This window comes from Heptranchias perlo, unplaced genomic scaffold (assembly GCF_035084215.1).
Source record: "Heptranchias perlo isolate sHepPer1 unplaced genomic scaffold, sHepPer1.hap1 HAP1_SCAFFOLD_141, whole genome shotgun sequence".
Lineage (NCBI taxonomy): Eukaryota > Metazoa > Chordata > Chondrichthyes > Hexanchiformes > Hexanchidae > Heptranchias > Heptranchias perlo.
In genome coordinates, this window is record NW_027138657.1 from 352,606 (window position 1) to 372,156 (window position 19,551).

The window sequence follows — 19,551 nt, forward strand, 5'->3', positions numbered from 1 at the left end:
TTCACACTGCCCTCACACTGCCCACACACTTCCCTCACACTGCCCTCACACTGCCCACACACTGCCCACACACTGCCCACACACTGCCCTCACACTGCCCACACACTGCCCTCACACTGCCCTCACACTGCCCTCACACTGCCCACACACTGCCCTCACACTTCCCTCACAATGCACTCACACTGCCCACACACTGCCCACACACTGCCCACACACTGCCCTCACACTGCCCTCACACTGCCCACACACTGTCCACACACTGCCCGCACACTGCCCTCACACTGCCCACACACTGCCCTCACACTGCCCACACACTGCCCTCACACTGCCCTCACACTGCCCACACACTGCCCTCACACTGCCCACACACTGCCCGCACACTGCCCTCACACTGCCCAAACACTGCCCTCACACTGCCCACACACTGCCCTCACACTGCCCTCACAATGCACTCACACTGCCCTCACACTGACCACACAATGTCCACACACTGCCCACACACTGCCCTCACACTGCCCTCACACTGCCCTCACACTGCCCTCACACTGTCCTCACACTGCTTTCACACTGCCCTCACACTGCCCACACACTGCCCACACACTGCCCACACACTGCCCACACACTGCCCTCACACTGCCCTCACACTGCCCACACACTGCCCACACACTGCCCTCACACTGCCCTCACACTGCCCACACACTGCCCTCACACTGCCCACACACTGCCCACACACTGACCTCACACTGCCCACACACTGCCCTCACACTGCCCTCACACTGCCCTCACAATGCACTCACACTGCCCACACACTGCCACACACTGCCCTCACACTGACCACACAATGTCCACACACTGCCCACACACTGCCCTCACACTGCCCACACACTGCAAACACACTGCCCTCACAATGCCCACACACTGCCCTCACACTACCCTCACACTGCCCTCACACTGCCCACACACTGCCCTCACACTGCCCTCACAATGCACTCACACTGCCCACACACTGCCCTCACACTGCCCTCACACTGCCCACACACTGCCCTCACACTGCCCACACACTGCCCTCACACTGCCCACACTCTGCCCTCACACTGCCCTTACAATGCACTCACACTGCACTCACACTGCCCACGCACTGCCCACACACTGCCCTCACACTGCCCTCACACTGCCCACACACTGCCCACACACTGCCCGCACACTGCCCTCACACTGCCCACACACTGCCCTCACACTGCCCACACACTTCCCTCACACTGCCCTCACACTGCCCACACACTGCCCACACACTGCCCACACACTGCCCTCACACTGCCCTCACACTGCCCTCACACTGCCCTCACACTGCATTCACACTGCCCTCACACTGCCCACACACTGCCCTCACACTGCCCACACACTTCCCTCACACTGCCCTCACACTGCCCACACACTGCCCACACACTGCCCACACACTGCCCTCACACTGCCCACACACTGCCCTCACACTGCCCTCACACTGCCCTCACACTGCCCACACACTGCCCTCACACTTCCCTCACAATGCACTCACACTGCCCACACACTGCCCACACACTGCCCTCACACTGCCCTCACACTGCCCACACACTGCCCTCACACTGCCCTCACACTGCCCACACACTGCCCACACACTGCCCTCACACTGCCCTCACACTGCCCACACACTGCCCACACACTGCCCTCACACTGCCCACACACTGCCCACACACTGCCCACACACTGCCCTCACACTGCCCTCACACTGCCCACACACTGCCCACACACTGCCCGCACACTGCCCTCACACTGCCCACACACTGCCCTCACACTGCCCACACACTGCCCTCACACTGCCCACACACTGCCCACACACTGCCCACACACACTGCCCTCACACTGCCCTCACACTGCCCTCACACTGCCCTCACACTGCTTTCACACTGCCCTCACACTGCCCACACACTGCCCTCACACTGCCCTCACACTGCCCTCACACTGTCCTCACACTGCTTTCACACTGCCCTCACACTGCCCACACACTGCCCACACACTGCCCTCACACTGCCCACACACTGCCCTCACACTGCCCTCACACTGCCCACACACTGCCCACACACTGCCCTCACACTGCCCACACACTGCCCTCACACTGCCCACACACTGACCACACACTGACCTCACACTGCCCACACACTGCCCTCACACTGCCCTCACACTGCCCTCACAATGCACTCACACTGCCCTCACACTGACCACACAATGTCCACACACTGCCCACACACTGCCCTCACACTGCCCTCACACTGCCCACACACTGCCCACACACTGCCCTCAAACTGCCCTCACACTGCCCTCACACTGCCCTCACACTGCCCACACACTGCCCTCACACTGCCCTCACACTGCCCGCACACTGCCGTCACACTGCCCACACACTGCCCTCACACTGCCCACACACTGCCCTCACACTGCCCTCACACTGCTTTCACACTGCCCTCACACTGCCCGCACACTGCCCACATACTGCCCTCACACTGCCCGCACACTGCCCGCAAACTGCCCACACACTGCCCACACACTGCCCTCACACTGCCCTCACACTGCCCACACACTGCCCTCACACTGCCCTCACAGTGCCCACAGACTGCCCACACACTGCCCTCACACTGCCCTCACACTGCACTCACACTGCCCTCACACTGCCCAAACTCTGTCGGCAAACTGCCCACACACTGCCCACACACTGCCCACACACTGTCCGCAAAATGCCCGCACACTGCCCACACACTGTCCGCAAACTGCCCACACACTGCCCACAAACTGCCCACACACTGCCCACACACTGCCCACACACTGTACACACACTGCCCACACACTGCCCTCACACTGTCCACACAATGCCCACACACTGTCCGCAAACTGCCCACACACTGCCCACACACTGCCCACACACTGTCCGCAAACTGCACACACACTGTCCTCACACTGCCCACACACTGTCTGCAAACTGACCACACACTGCCCACACACTGCCCACACACTGCCCACACACTGCCCACACACTGTCCGCAAACTGCCTACACACTGCCCACTCACTGCCCACACACTGCCGACACACTGCCCACATACTGTCCGCAAACTGCCCACACACTGCACACACTGCCCGCACACTGTCCACACACTGCCCACACACTGCCCTCACACTGTCCACACAATGCCCACACACTGTCCGCAATCTGCCCACACACTGCCCACACACTGTCCGCAAACTGCACACACACTGTCCTCACACTGCCCACACACTGTCCGCAAACTGCCCACACACTGCCCACACACTGCCCACACACTGTCCGCAAACTGCACACACACTGTCCTCACACTGCCCACACACTGTCTGCAAACTGACCACACACTGCCCACACACTGCCCACACACTGCCCACACACTGCCCTCACACTGCCCACACACTGCCCTCACACTGCCCTCACACTGCCCTCACACTGCCCACACACTGCCCTCACAATGCCCACACACTTCCCTCACACTGCCCTCACACTGCCCACACACTGCCCACACACTGCCCACACACTGCCCTCACACTGCCCACACACTGCCCTCACACTGCCCTCACACTGCCCTCACACTGTCCACACACTGCCCACACAATGCCCGCACACTGCCCACACACTTCCCTCACACTGCCCTCACACTGCCCACACACTGCCCACACACTGCCCACACACTGCCCTCACACTGCCCTCACACTGCCCACACACTGCCCTCACACACTGCCCTCACACTGCCCACACACTGCCCACACACTGCCCACACACTGCCCACACACTGCCCTCACACTGCCCTCACACTGCCCTCACACTGCCCTCACACACTGCCCTCACACTGCCCACACACTGCCCACACACTGCCCACACACTGCCCTCACACTGACCTCACACTGCCCTCACACTGCCCACACACTGCCCTCACACTGCCCTCACAATGCACTCACACTGCCCTCACACTGACCTCACACTGCCCTCACACTGCCCACACACTGCCCTCACACTGCCCTCACAATGCACTCACACTGCCCACACACTGCCCACACACTGCCCTCACACTGACGTCACACTGCCCTCACACTGCCCACACACTGCCCTCACACTGACCTCACACTGCCCTCACACTGCCCACACACTGCCCTCACACTGTCCACACACTGCCCACACACTGCCCGCACACTGCCCTCACACTGCCCACACACTGCCCTCACACTGCCCACACACTGCACTCACACTGCCCACACACTGCCCTCACACTGCCCTCACACTGCCCTCACACTGCCCACACACTGCCCTCACACTGCCCTCACACTGCCCACACACTGCCCACACACTGCCCTCACACTGCCCTCACACTGCCCACACACTGCCCACACACTGCCCGCACACTGCCCTCACACTGCCCACACACTGCGCTCACACTGCCCACACACTGCCCACACACTGCCCACACACTGCCCTCACACTGCCCTCACACTGCCCTCACACTGCCCACACACTGTCCACACACTGCCCGCACACTGCCCTCACACTGCCCACACACTGTCCACACACTGCCCTCACACTGCCCTGACACTGCCCACACACTGCCCACACACTGCCCACACACTGCCCTCACACTGCCCACACACTGCCCACACACTGCCCTCACACTGCCCACCCACTGCCCGCACACTGCCCTCACACTGCCCACACACTGCCCTCACACTGCCCACACACTGCCCTCACACTGCCCTCACAATGCACTCACACTGCCCTCACACTGACCACACAATGTCAACACACTGCCCACACACTGCCCTCACACTGCCCTCACACTGCCCTCACACTGCCAACACACTGTCCTCACACTGCTTTCACACTGCCCTCACACTGCCCACACACTGACCACACACTGCCCAGACACTGCCCTCACACTGCCATCACACTGCCCACACACTGCCCACACACTGCCCTCACACTGCCCTCACACTGCCCACACACTGCCCTCACACTGCCCACACACTGCCCACACACTGACCTCACACTGCCCACACACTGCACTCACACTGCCCTCACACTGCCCACACACTGCAAACACACTGCCCTCACACTGCCCACACACTGCCCTCACACTGCCCTCACACTGCCCGCACACTGCCCTCACACTGCCCACACACTGCCCTCACACTGCCCTCACACTGCTTTCACACTGCCCTCATACTGCCCGCACACTGCCCACATACTGCCCTCACACTGCCCGCACACTGCCCGCAAACTGCCCACACAATGACCACACACTGCCCTCACACTGCCCTCACACTGCCCACACACTGCCCTCACACTGCCCTCACACTGCACTCACACTGCCCTCACACTGCCCAAACTCTGTCCGCAAACTGCCCACACACTGCCCACACACTGCCCACACACTGTCCGCAAACTGCCCGCACACTGCCCACACACTGTCCGCAAACTGCCCACACACTGCCCACAAACTGCCCACACACTGCCCACACACTGCCCACACACTGTCCGCAAACTGCCCACACACTGCCCACTCACTGCCCACACACTGCCGACACACTGCCCACATACTGTCCGCAAACTGCCCACACACTGCACACACTGCCCGCACACTGTCCACACACTGCCCACACACTGCCCTCACACTGTCCACACAATGCCCACACACTGTCCGCAAACTGCCCACACACTGCCCACACACTGCCCACACACTGTCCGCAAACTGCACACACACTGTCCTCACACTGCCCACACACTGTCTGCAAACTGACCACACACTGCCCACACACTGCCCACACACTGCCCACACACTGCCCACACACTGCCCACACACTGCCCTCACACTGCCCACACACTGCCCTCACACTGCCCTCACACTGCCCTCACACTGCCCACACACTGCCCTCACACTGCCCACACACTTCCCTCACACTGCCCTCACACTGCCCACACACTGCCCACACACTGCCCACACACTGCCCTAACACTGCCAACACACTGCCCTCACACTGCCCTCACACTGTCCACACACTGCCCACACAATGCCCGCACACTGCCCACACACTGCCATCACACTGCCCACACACTTCCCTCACACTGCCCTCACACTGCCCACACACTGCCCACACACTGCCCTCACACTGCCCACACACTGCCCTCACACTGACCTCACACTGCCCTCACACTGCCCACACACTGCCCTCACACTGCCCTCACAATGCACTCACACTGCCCACACACCGCCCACACACTGCCCACACACTGTCCTCAAACTGTCCACACACTGCCCACACACTGCCCACACACTGCCCACACACTGCCCTCACACTGCCCACACACTGCCCTCACACTGCCCACACACTTCCCTCACACTGCCCTCACACTGCCCACACACTGCCCACACACTGCCCACACACTGCCCTCACACTGCCCACACACTGCCCTCACACTGCCCTCACACTGCCCTCACACTGCCCTCACACTGCATTCACACTGCCCTCACACTGCCCACACACTTCCCTCACACTGCCCTCACACTGCCCACACACTGCCCACACACTGCCCACACACTGCCCTCACACTGCCCACACACTGCCCTCACACTGCCCTCACACTGCCCTCACACTGCCCACACACTGCCCTCACACTTCGCTCACAATGCACTCACACTGCCCACACACTGCCCACACACTGCCCGCACACTGCCCTCACACTGCCCACACACTGCCCTCACACTGCCCACACACTGCACTCACACTGCCCACACACTGCCCTCACACTGCTCTCACACTGCCCACACACTGCCCTCACACTGCCCTCACACTGCCCACACACTGCCCACACACTGCCCTCACACTGCCCTCACACTGCCCACACACTGCCCACACACTGCCCTCACACTGCCCGCACACTGCCCTCACACTGCCCACACACTTCCCACACACTGCCCACACACTGCCCTCACACTGCCCACACACTGCCCACACACACTGCCCTCACACTGCCCTCACACTGCCCTCACACTGCCCTCACACTGCTTTCACACTGCCCTCACACTGCCCACACACTGCCCTCACACTGCCCTCACACTGCCCTCACACTGTCCTCACACTGCTTTCACACTGCCCTCACACTGCCCACACACTGCCCACACACTGCCCTCACACTGCCCACACACTGCCCTCACACTGCCCTCACACTGCCCACACACTGCCCACACACTGCCCTCACACTGCCCACACACTGCCCTCACACTGCCCACACACTGCCCACACACTGACCTCACACTGCCCACACACTGCCCTCACACTGCCCTCACAATGCACTCACACTGCCCTCACACTGACCACACAATGTCCACACACTGCCCACACACTGCCCTCACACTGCCCTCACACTGCACACACACTGCCCACACACTGCCCTCACACTGCCCTCACACTGCCCTCACACTGCCCTCACACTGCCCACACACTGCCCTCACACTGCCCTCACACTGCCCGCACACTGCCCTCACACTGCCCACACACTGCCCTCACACTGCCCACACACTGCCCTCACACTGCCCTCACACTGCTTTCACACTGCCCTCACACTGCCCGCACACTGCCCACATACTGCCCTCACACTGCCCGCACACTGCCCGCAAACTGCCCACACACTGCCCACACACTGCCCTCACACTGCCCTCACAGTGCCCACAGACTGCCCACACACTGCCCTCACACTGCCCTCATACTGCTCTCACACTGCCCTCACACTGCCCAAACTCTGTCCGCAAACTGCCCACACACTGCCCACACACTGCCCACACACTGTCCTCAAACTGCCCGCACACTGCCCACACACTGTCCGCACACTGCCCTCACACTGCCCACACACTGTCCACACACTGCCCTCACACTGCCCTCACACTGCCCACACACTGCCCACACACTGCCCACACACTGCCCTCACACTGCCCACACACTGCCCACACACTGCCCTCACACTGCCCACACACTGCCCGCACACTGCCCTCACACTGCCCACACACTGCCCTCACACTGCCCACACACTGCCCTCACACTGCCCTCACACTGCCCTCACACTGCCAACACACTGTCCTCACACTGCTTTCACACTGCCCTCACACTGCCCACACACTGCCCACACACTGCCCACACACTGCCCTCACACTGCCATCACACTGCCCACACACTGCCCACACACTGCCCTCACACTGCCCTCACACTGCCATCACACTTCCCTCACACTGCCCACACACTGCCCTCACACTGCCCTCACACTGCCCGCACACTGCCCTCACACTGCCCACACACTGCCCTCACACTGCCCTCACACTGCTTTCACACTGCCCTCATACTGCCCGCACACTGCCCACATACTGCCCTCACACTGCCCGCACACTGCCCGCAAACTGCCCACACACTGCCCACACACTGCCCTCACACTGCCCTCACACTGCCCACACACTGCCCTCACACTGCCCTCACACTGCACTCACACTGCCCTCACACTGCCCAAACTCTGTCCGCAAACTGCCCACACACTGCCCACACACTGCCCACACACTGTCCGCAAACTGCCCGCACACTGCCCACACACTGTCCGCAAACTGCCCACACACTGCCCACAAACTGCCCACACACTGCCCACACACTGCCCACACACTGTCCGCAAACTGCCCACACACTGCCCACTCACTGCCCACACACTGCCGACACACTGCCCACATACTGTCCGCAAACTGCCCACACACTGCACACACTGCCCGCACACTGTCCACACACTGCCCACACACTGCCCTCACACTGTCCACACAATGCCCACACACTGTCCGCAAACTGCCCACACACTGCCCACACACTGCCCACACACTGTCCGCAAACTGCACACACACTGTCCTCACACTGCCCACACACTGTCTGCAAACTGACCACACACTGCCCACACACTGCCCACACACTGCCCACACACTGCCCACACACTGCCCACACACTGCCCTCACACTGCCCACACACTGCCCTCACACTGCCCTCACACTGCCCACACACTGCCCTCACACTGCCCACACACTTCCCTCACACTGCCCTCACACTGCCCACACACTGCCCACACACTGCCCACACACTGCCCTCACACTGCCCACACACTGCCCTCACACTGCCCTCACACTGCCCTCACACTGTCCACACACTGCCCACACAATGCCCGCACACTGCCCACACACTGCCATCACACTGCCCACACACTTCCCTCACACTGCCCTCACACTGCCCACACACTGCCCACACACTGCCCACACACTGCCCTCACACTGCCCACACACTGCCCTCACACTGACCTCACACTGCCCTCACACTGCCCACACACTGCCCTCACACTGCCCTCACAATGCACTCACACTGCCCACACACCGCCCACACACTGCCCACACACTGTCCTCACACTGTCCACACACTGCCCACACACTGCCCGCACACTGCCCTCACACTGCCCACACACTGCCCACACACTGCCCACACACTGCCCACACACTGCCCTCACACTGCCCACACACTGCCCTCACACTGCCCACACACTTCCCTCACACTGCCCTCACACTGCCCACACACTGCCCACACACTGCCCACACACTGCCCTCACACTGCCCACACACTGCCCTCACACTGCCCTCACACTGCCCTCACACTGCCCTCACACTGCATTCACACTGCCCTCACACTGCCCACACACTGCCCACACACTGCCCACACACTGACCTCACACTGCCCACACACTGCCCTCACACTGCCCTCACACTGCCCTCACAATGCACTCACACTGCCCTCACACTGACCACACAATGTCCACACACTGCCCACACACTGCCCTCACACTGCCCTCACACTGCACACACACTGCCCACACACTGCCCTCACACTGCCCTCACACTGCCCTCACACTGCCCTCACACTGCCCACACACTGCCCTCACACTGCCCTCACACTGCCCGCACACTGCCCTCACACTGCCCACACACTGCCCTCACACTGCCCACACACTGCCCTCACACTGCCCTCACACTGCTTTCACACTGCCCTCACACTGCCCGCACACTGCCCACATACTGCCCTCACACTGCCCGCACACTGCCCGCAAACTGCCCACACACTGCCCACACACTGCCCTCACACTGCCCTCACACTGCCCACACACTGCCCTCACACTGCCCTCACAGTGCCCACAGACTGCCCACACACTGCCCTCACACTGCCCTCATACTGCTCTCACACTGCCCTCACACTGCCCAAACTCTGTCCGCAAACTGCCCACACACTGCCCACACACTGCCCACACACTGTCCTCAAACTGCCCGCACACTGCCCACACACTGTCCGCAAACTGCCCACACACTGCCCACAAACTGCCCACACACTGCCCACACACTGCCCACACACTGCCCACTCACTGCCCACACACTGCCGACACACTGCCCACATACTGTCCGCAAACTGCCCACACACTGCACACACTGCCAGCACACTGTCCACACACTGCCCACACACTGCCCTCACACTGTCCACACAATGCCCACACACTGTCCGCAAACTGCCCACACACTGCCCACACACTGCCCACACACTGTCCACACACTGCCCACACACTGCCCACACACTGCCCACACACTGCCCACACACTGCCCACACACTGCCCACACACTGTCCGCAAACTGCACACACACTGTCCTCACAATGCCAACACACTGTCTGCAAACTGACCACACACTGCCCACACACTGCCCTCACACTGCCCTCACACTGCCCACACACTGTCCACACACTGCCCGCACACTGCCCTCACACTGCCCACACACTGTCCACACACTGCCCTCACACTGCCCTCACACTGCCCACACACTGCCCACACACTGCCCACACACTGCCCTCACACTGCCCACACACTGCCCACACACTGCCCTCACACTGCCCACACACTGCCCGCACACTGCCCTCACACTGCCCACACACTGCCCTCACACTGCCCACACACTGCCCTCACACTGCCCTCACACTGCCCTCACACTGCCAACACACTGTCCTCACACTGCTTTCACACTGCCCTCACACTGCCCACACACTGCCCACACACTGCCCACACACTGCCCTCACACTGCCATCACACTGCCCACACACTGCCCACACACTGCCCTCACACTGCCCTCACACTGCCATCACACTTCCCTCACACTGCCCACACACTGCCCTCACACTGCCCTCACACTGCCCGCACACTGCCCTCACACTGCCCACACACTGCCCTCACACTGCCCTCACACTGCTTTCACACTGCCCTCATACTGCCCGCACACTGCCCACATACTGCCCTCACACTGCCCGCACACTGCCCGCAAACTGCCCACACACTGCCCACACACTGCCCTCACACTGCCCTCACACTGCCCACACACTGCCCTCACACTGCCCTCACACTGCACTCACACTGCCCTCACACTGCCCAAACTCTGTCCGCAAACTGCCCACACACTGCCCACACACTGCCCACACACTGTCCTCAAACTGCCCGCACACTGCCCACACACTGTCCGCACACTGCCCTCACACTGCCCACACACTGACCACACACTGCCCAGACACTGCCCTCACACTGCCATCACACTGCCCACACACTGCCCACACACTGCCCTCACACTGCCCTCACACTGCCCACACACTGCCCTCACACTGCCCACACACTGCCCACACACTGACCTCACACTGCCCACACACTGCACTCACACTGCCCTCACACTGCCCACACACTGCAAACACACTGCCCTCACACTGCCCACACACTGCCCTCACACTGCCCTCACACTGCCCGCACACTGCCCTCACACTGCCCACACACTGCCCTCACACTGCCCTCACACTGCTTTCACACTGCCCTCATACTGCCCGCACACTGCCCACATACTGCCCTCACACTGCCCGCACACTGCCCGCAAACTGCCCACACAATGACCACACACTGCCCTCACACTGCCCTCACACTGCCCACACACTGCCCTCACACTGCCCTCACACTGCACTCACACTGCCCTCACACTGCCCAAACTCTGTCCGCAAACTGCCCACACACTGCCCACACACTGCCCACACACTGTCCGCAAACTGCCCGCACACTGCCCACACACTGTCCGCAAACTGCCCACACACTGCCCACAAACTGCCCACACACTGCCCACACACTGCCCACACACTGTCCGCAAACTGCCCACACACTGCCCACTCACTGCCCACACACTGCCGACACACTGCCCACATACTGTCCGCAAACTGCCCACACACTGCACACACTGCCCGCACACTGTCCACACACTGCCCACACACTGCCCTCACACTGTCCACACAATGCCCACACACTGTCCGCAAACTGCCCACACACTGCCCACACACTGCCCACACACTGTCCGCAAACTGCACACACACTGTCCTCACACTGCCCACACACTGTCTGCAAACTGACCACACACTGCCCACACACTGCCCACACACTGCCCACACACTGCCCACACACTGCCCACACACTGCCCTCACACTGCCCACACACTGCCCTCACACTGCCCTCACACTGCCCTCACACTGCCCACACACTGCCCTCACACTGCCCACACACTTCCCTCACACTGCCCTCACACTGCCCACACACTGCCCACACACTGCCCACACACTGCCCTAACACTGCCAACACACTGCCCTCACACTGCCCTCACACTGTCCACACACTGCCCACACAATGCCCGCACACTGCCCACACACTGCCATCACACTGCCCACACACTTCCCTCACACTGCCCTCACACTGCCCACACACTGCCCACACACTGCCCTCACACTGCCCACACACTGCCCTCACACTGACCTCACACTGCCCTCACACTGCCCACACACTGCCCTCACACTGCCCTCACAATGCACTCACACTGCCCACACACCGCCCACACACTGCCCACACACTGTCCTCAAACTGTCCACACACTGCCCACACACTGCCCACACACTGCCCACACACTGCCCTCACACTGCCCACACACTGCCCTCACACTGCCCACACACTTCCCTCACACTGCCCTCACACTGCCCACACACTGCCCACACACTGCCCACACACTGCCCTCACACTGCCCACACACTGCCCTCACACTGCCCTCACACTGCCCTCACACTGCCCTCACACTGCATTCACACTGCCCTCACACTGCCCACACACTTCCCTCACACTGCCCTCACACTGCCCACACACTGCCCACACACTGCCCACACACTGCCCTCACACTGCCCACACACTGCCCTCACACTGCCCTCACACTGCCCTCACACTGCCCACACACTGCCCTCACACTTCGCTCACAATGCACTCACACTGCCCACACACTGCCCACACACTGCCCGCACACTGCCCTCACACTGCCCACACACTGCCCTCACACTGCCCACACACTGCACTCACACTGCCCACACACTGCCCTCACACTGCTCTCACACTGCCCACACACTGCCCTCACACTGCCCTCACACTGCCCACACACTGCCCACACACTGCCCTCACACTGCCCTCACACTGCCCACACACTGCCCACACACTGCCCTCACACTGCCCGCACACTGCCCTCACACTGCCCACACACTTCCCACACACTGCCCACACACTGCCCTCACACTGCCCACACACTGCCCACACACACTGCCCTCACACTGCCCTCACACTGCCCTCACACTGCCCTCACACTGCTTTCACACTGCCCTCACACTGCCCACACACTGCCCTCACACTGCCCTCACACTGCCCTCACACTGTCCTCACACTGCTTTCACACTGCCCTCACACTGCCCACACACTGCCCACACACTGCCCTCACACTGCCCACACACTGCCCTCACACTGCCCTCACACTGCCCACACACTGCCCACACACTGCCCTCACACTGCCCACACACTGCCCTCACACTGCCCACACACTGCCCACACACTGACCTCACACTGCCCACACACTGCCCTCACACTGCCCTCACAATGCACTCACACTGCCCTCACACTGACCACACAATGTCCACACACTGCCCACACACTGCCCTCACACTGCCCTCACACTGCACACACACTGCCCACACACTGCCCTCACACTGCCCTCACACTGCCCTCACACTGCCCTCACACTGCCCACACACTGCCCTCACACTGCCCTCACACTGCCCGCACACTGCCCTCACACTGCCCACACACTGCCCTCACACTGCCCACACACTGCCCTCACACTGCCCTCACACTGCTTTCACACTGCCCTCACACTGCCCGCACACTGCCCACATACTGCCCTCACACTGCCCGCACACTGCCCGCAAACTGCCCACACACTGCCCACACACTGCCCTCACACTGCCCTCACAGTGCCCACAGACTGCCCACACACTGCCCTCACACTGCCCTCATACTGCTCTCACACTGCCCTCACACTGCCCAAACTCTGTCCGCAAACTGCCCACACACTGCCCACACACTGCCCACACACTGTCCTCAAACTGCCCGCACACTGCCCACACACTGTCCGCACACTGCCCTCACACTGCCCACACACTGTCCACACACTGCCCTCACACTGCCCTCACACTGCCCACACACTGCCCACACACTGCCCACACACTGCCCTCACACTGCCCACACACTGCCCACACACTGCCCTCACACTGCCCACACACTGCCCGCACACTGCCCTCACACTGCCCACACACTGCCCTCACACTGCCCACACACTGCCCTCACACTGCCCTCACACTGCCCTCACACTGCCAACACACTGTCCTCACACTGCTTTCACACTGCCCTCACACTGCCCACACACTGCCCACACACTGCCCACACACTGCCCTCACACTGCCATCACACTGCCCACACACTGCCCACACACTGCCCTCACACTGCCCTCACACTGCCATCACACTTCCCTCACACTGCCCACACACTGCCCTCACACTGCCCTCACACTGCCCGCACACTGCCCTCACACTGCCCACACACTGCCCTCACACTGCCCTCACACTGCTTTCACACTGCCCTCATACTGCCCGCACACTGCCCACATACTGCCCTCACACTGCCCGCACACTGCCCGCAAACTGCCCACACACTGCCCACACACTGCCCTCACACTGCCCTCACACTGCCCACACACTGCCCTCACACTGCCCTCACACTGCACTCACACTGCCCTCACACTGCCCAAACTCTGTCCGCAAACTGCCCACACACTGCCCACACACTGCCCACACACTGTCCGCAAACTGCCCGCACACTGCCCACACACTGTCCGCAAACTGCCCACACACTGCCCACAAACTGCCCACACACTGCCCACACACTGCCCACACACTGTCCGCAAACTGCCCACACACTGCCCACTCACTGCCCACACACTGCCGACACACTGCCCACATACTGTCCGCAAACTGCCCACACACTGCACACACTGCCCGCACACTGTCCACACACTGCCCACACACTGCCCTCACACTGTCCACACAATGCCCACACACTGTCCGCAAACTGCCCACACACTGCCCACACACTGCCCACACACTGTCCGCAAACTGCACACACACTGTCCTCACACTGCCCACACACTGTCTGCAAACTGACCACACACTGCCCACACACTGCCCACACACTGCCCACACACTGCCCACACACTGCCCACACACTGCCCTCACACTGCCCACACACTGCCCTCACACTGCCCTCACACTGCCCACACACTGCCCTCACACTGCCCACACACTTCCCTCACACTGCCCTCACACTGCCCACACACTGCCCACACACTGCCCACACACTGCCCTCACACTGCCCACACACTGCCCTCACACTGCCCTCACACTGCCCTCACACTGTCCACACACTGCCCACACAATGCCCGCACACTGCCCACACACTGCCATCACACTGCCCACACACTTCCCTCACACTGCCCTCACACTGCCCACACACTGCCCACACACTGCCCACACACTGCCCTCACACTGCCCACACACTGCCCTCACACTGACCTCACACTGCCCTCACACTGCCCACACACTGCCCTCACACTGCCCTCACAATGCACTCACACTGCCCACACACCGCCCACACACTGCCCACACACTGTCCTCACACTGTCCACACACTGCCCACACACTGCCCGCACACTGCCCTCACACTGCCCACACACTGCCCACACACTGCCCACACACTGCCCACACACTGCCCTCACACTGCCCACACACTGCCCTCACACTGCCCACACACTTCCCTCACACTGCCCTCACACTGCCCACACACTGCCCACACACTGCCCACACACTGCCCTCACACTGCCCACACACTGCCCTCACACTGCCCTCACACTGCCCTCACACTGCCCTCACACTGCATTCACACTGCCCTCACACTGCCCACACACTGCCCACACACTGCCCACACACTGACCTCACACTGCCCACACACTGCCCTCACACTGCCCTCACACTGCCCTCACAATGCACTCACACTGCCCTCACACTGACCACACAATGTCCACACACTGCCCACACACTGCCCTCACACTGCCCTCACACTGCACACACACTGCCCACACACTGCCCTCACACTGCCCTCACACTGCCCTCACACTGCCCTCACACTGCCCACACACTGCCCTCACACTGCCCTCACACTGCCCGCACACTGCCCTCACACTGCCCACACACTGCCCTCACACTGCCCACACACTGCCCTCACACTGCCCTCACACTGCTTTCACACTGCCCTCACACTGCCCGCACACTGCCCACATACTGCCCTCACACTGCCCGCACACTGCCCGCAAACTGCCCACACACTGCCCACACACTGCCCTCACACTGCCCTCACACTGCCCACACACTGCCCTCACACTGCCCTCACAGTGCCCACAGACTGCCCACACACTGCCCTCACACTGCCCTCATACTGCTCTCACACTGCCCTCACACTGCCCAAACTCTGTCCGCAAACTGCCCACACACTGCCCACACACTGCCCACACACTGTCCTCAAACTGCCCGCACACTGCCCACACACTGTCCGCAAACTGCCCACACACTGCCCACAAACTGCCCACACACTGCCCACACACTGCCCACACACTGCCCACTCACTGCCCACACACTGCCGACACACTGCCCACATACTGTCCGCAAACTGCCCACACACTGCACACACTGCCAGCACACTGTCCACACACTGCCCACACACTGCCCTCACACTGTCCACACAATGCCCACACACTGTCCGCAAACTGCCCACACACTGCCCACACACTGCCCACACACTGTCCACACACTGCCCACACACTGCCCACACACTGCCCACACACTGCCCACACACTGCCCACACACTGCCCACACACTGTCCGCAAACTGCACACACACTGTCCTCACAATGCCAACACACTGTCTGCAAACTGACCACACACTGCCCACACACTGCCCTCACACTGCCCTCACACTGCCCACACACTGTCCACACACTGCCCGCACACTGCCCTCACACTGCCCACACACTGTCCACACACTGCCCTCACACTGCCCTCACACTGCCCACACACTGCCCACACACTGCCCACACACTGCCCTCACACTGCCCACACACTGCCCACACACTGCCCTCACACTGCCCACACACTGCCCGCACACTGCCCTCACACTGCCCACACACTGCCCTCACACTGCCCACACACTGCCCTCACACTGCCCTCACACTGCCCTCACACTGCCAACACACTGTCCTCACACTGCTTTCACACTGCCCTCACACTGCCCACACACTGCCCACACACTGCCCACACACTGCCCTCACACTGCCATCACACTGCCCACACACTGCCCACACACTGCCCTCACACTGCCCTCACACTGCCATCACACTTCCCTCACACTGCCCACACACTGCCCTCACACTGCCCTCACACTGCCCGCACACTGCCCTCACACTGCCCACACACTGCCCTCACACTGCCCTCACACTGCTTTCACACTGCCCTCATACTGCCCGCACACTGCCCACATACTGCCCTCACACTGCCCGCACACTGCCCGCAAACTGCCCACACACTGCCCACACACTGCCCTCACACTGCCCTCACACTGCCCACACACTGCCCTCACACTGCCCTCACACTGCACTCACACTGCCCTCACACTGCCCAAACTCTGTCCGCAAACTGCCCACACACTGCCCACACACTGCCCACACACTGTCCGCAAACTGCCCGCACACTGCCCACACACTGTCCGCAAACTGCCCACACACTGCCCACAAACTGCCCACACACTGCCCACACACTGCCCACACACTGTCCGCAAACTGCCCACACACTGCCCACTCACTGCCCACACACTGCCGACACACTGCCCACATACTGTCCGCAAACTGCCCACACACTGCACACACTGCCCGCACACTGTCCACACACTGCCCACACACTGCCCTCACACTGTCCACACAATGCCCACACACTGTCCGCAAACTGCCCACACACTGCCCACACACTGCCCACACACTGTCCGCAAACTGCACACACACTGTCCTCACACTGCCCACACACTGTCTGCAAACTGACCACACACTGCCCACACACTGCCCACACACTGCCCACACACTGCCCACACACTGCCCACACACTGCCCTCACACTGCCCACACACTGCCCTCACACTGCCCTCACACTGCCCACACACTGCCCTCACACTGCCCACACACTTCCCTCACACTGCCCTCACACTGCCCACACACTGCCCACACACTGCCCACACACTGCCCTCACACTGCCCACACACTGCCCTCACACTGCCCTCACACTGCCCTCACACTGTCCACACACTGCCCACACAATGCCCGCACACTGCCCACACACTGCCATCACACTGCCCACACACTTCCCTCACACTGCCCTCACACTGCCCACACACTGCCCACACACTGCCCACACACTGCCCTCACACTGCCCACACACTGCCCTCACACTGACCTCACACTGCCCTCACACTGCCCACACACTGCCCTCACACTGCCCTCACAATGCACTCACACTGCCCACACACCGCCCACACACTGCCCACACACTGTCCTCACACTGTCCACACACTGCCCACACACTGCCCGCACACTGCCCTCACACTGCCCACACACTGCCCACACACTGCCCACACACTGCCCACACACTGCCCTCACACTGCCCACACACTGCCCTCACACTGCCCACACACTTCCCTCACACTGCCCTCACACTGCCCACACACTGCCCACACACTGCCCACACACTGCCCTCACACTGCCCACACACTGCCCTCACACTGCCCTCACACTGCCCTCACACTGCCCTCACACTGCCCACACACTGCCCTCACACTGCCCACACACTTCCCTCACACTGCCCTCACACTGTC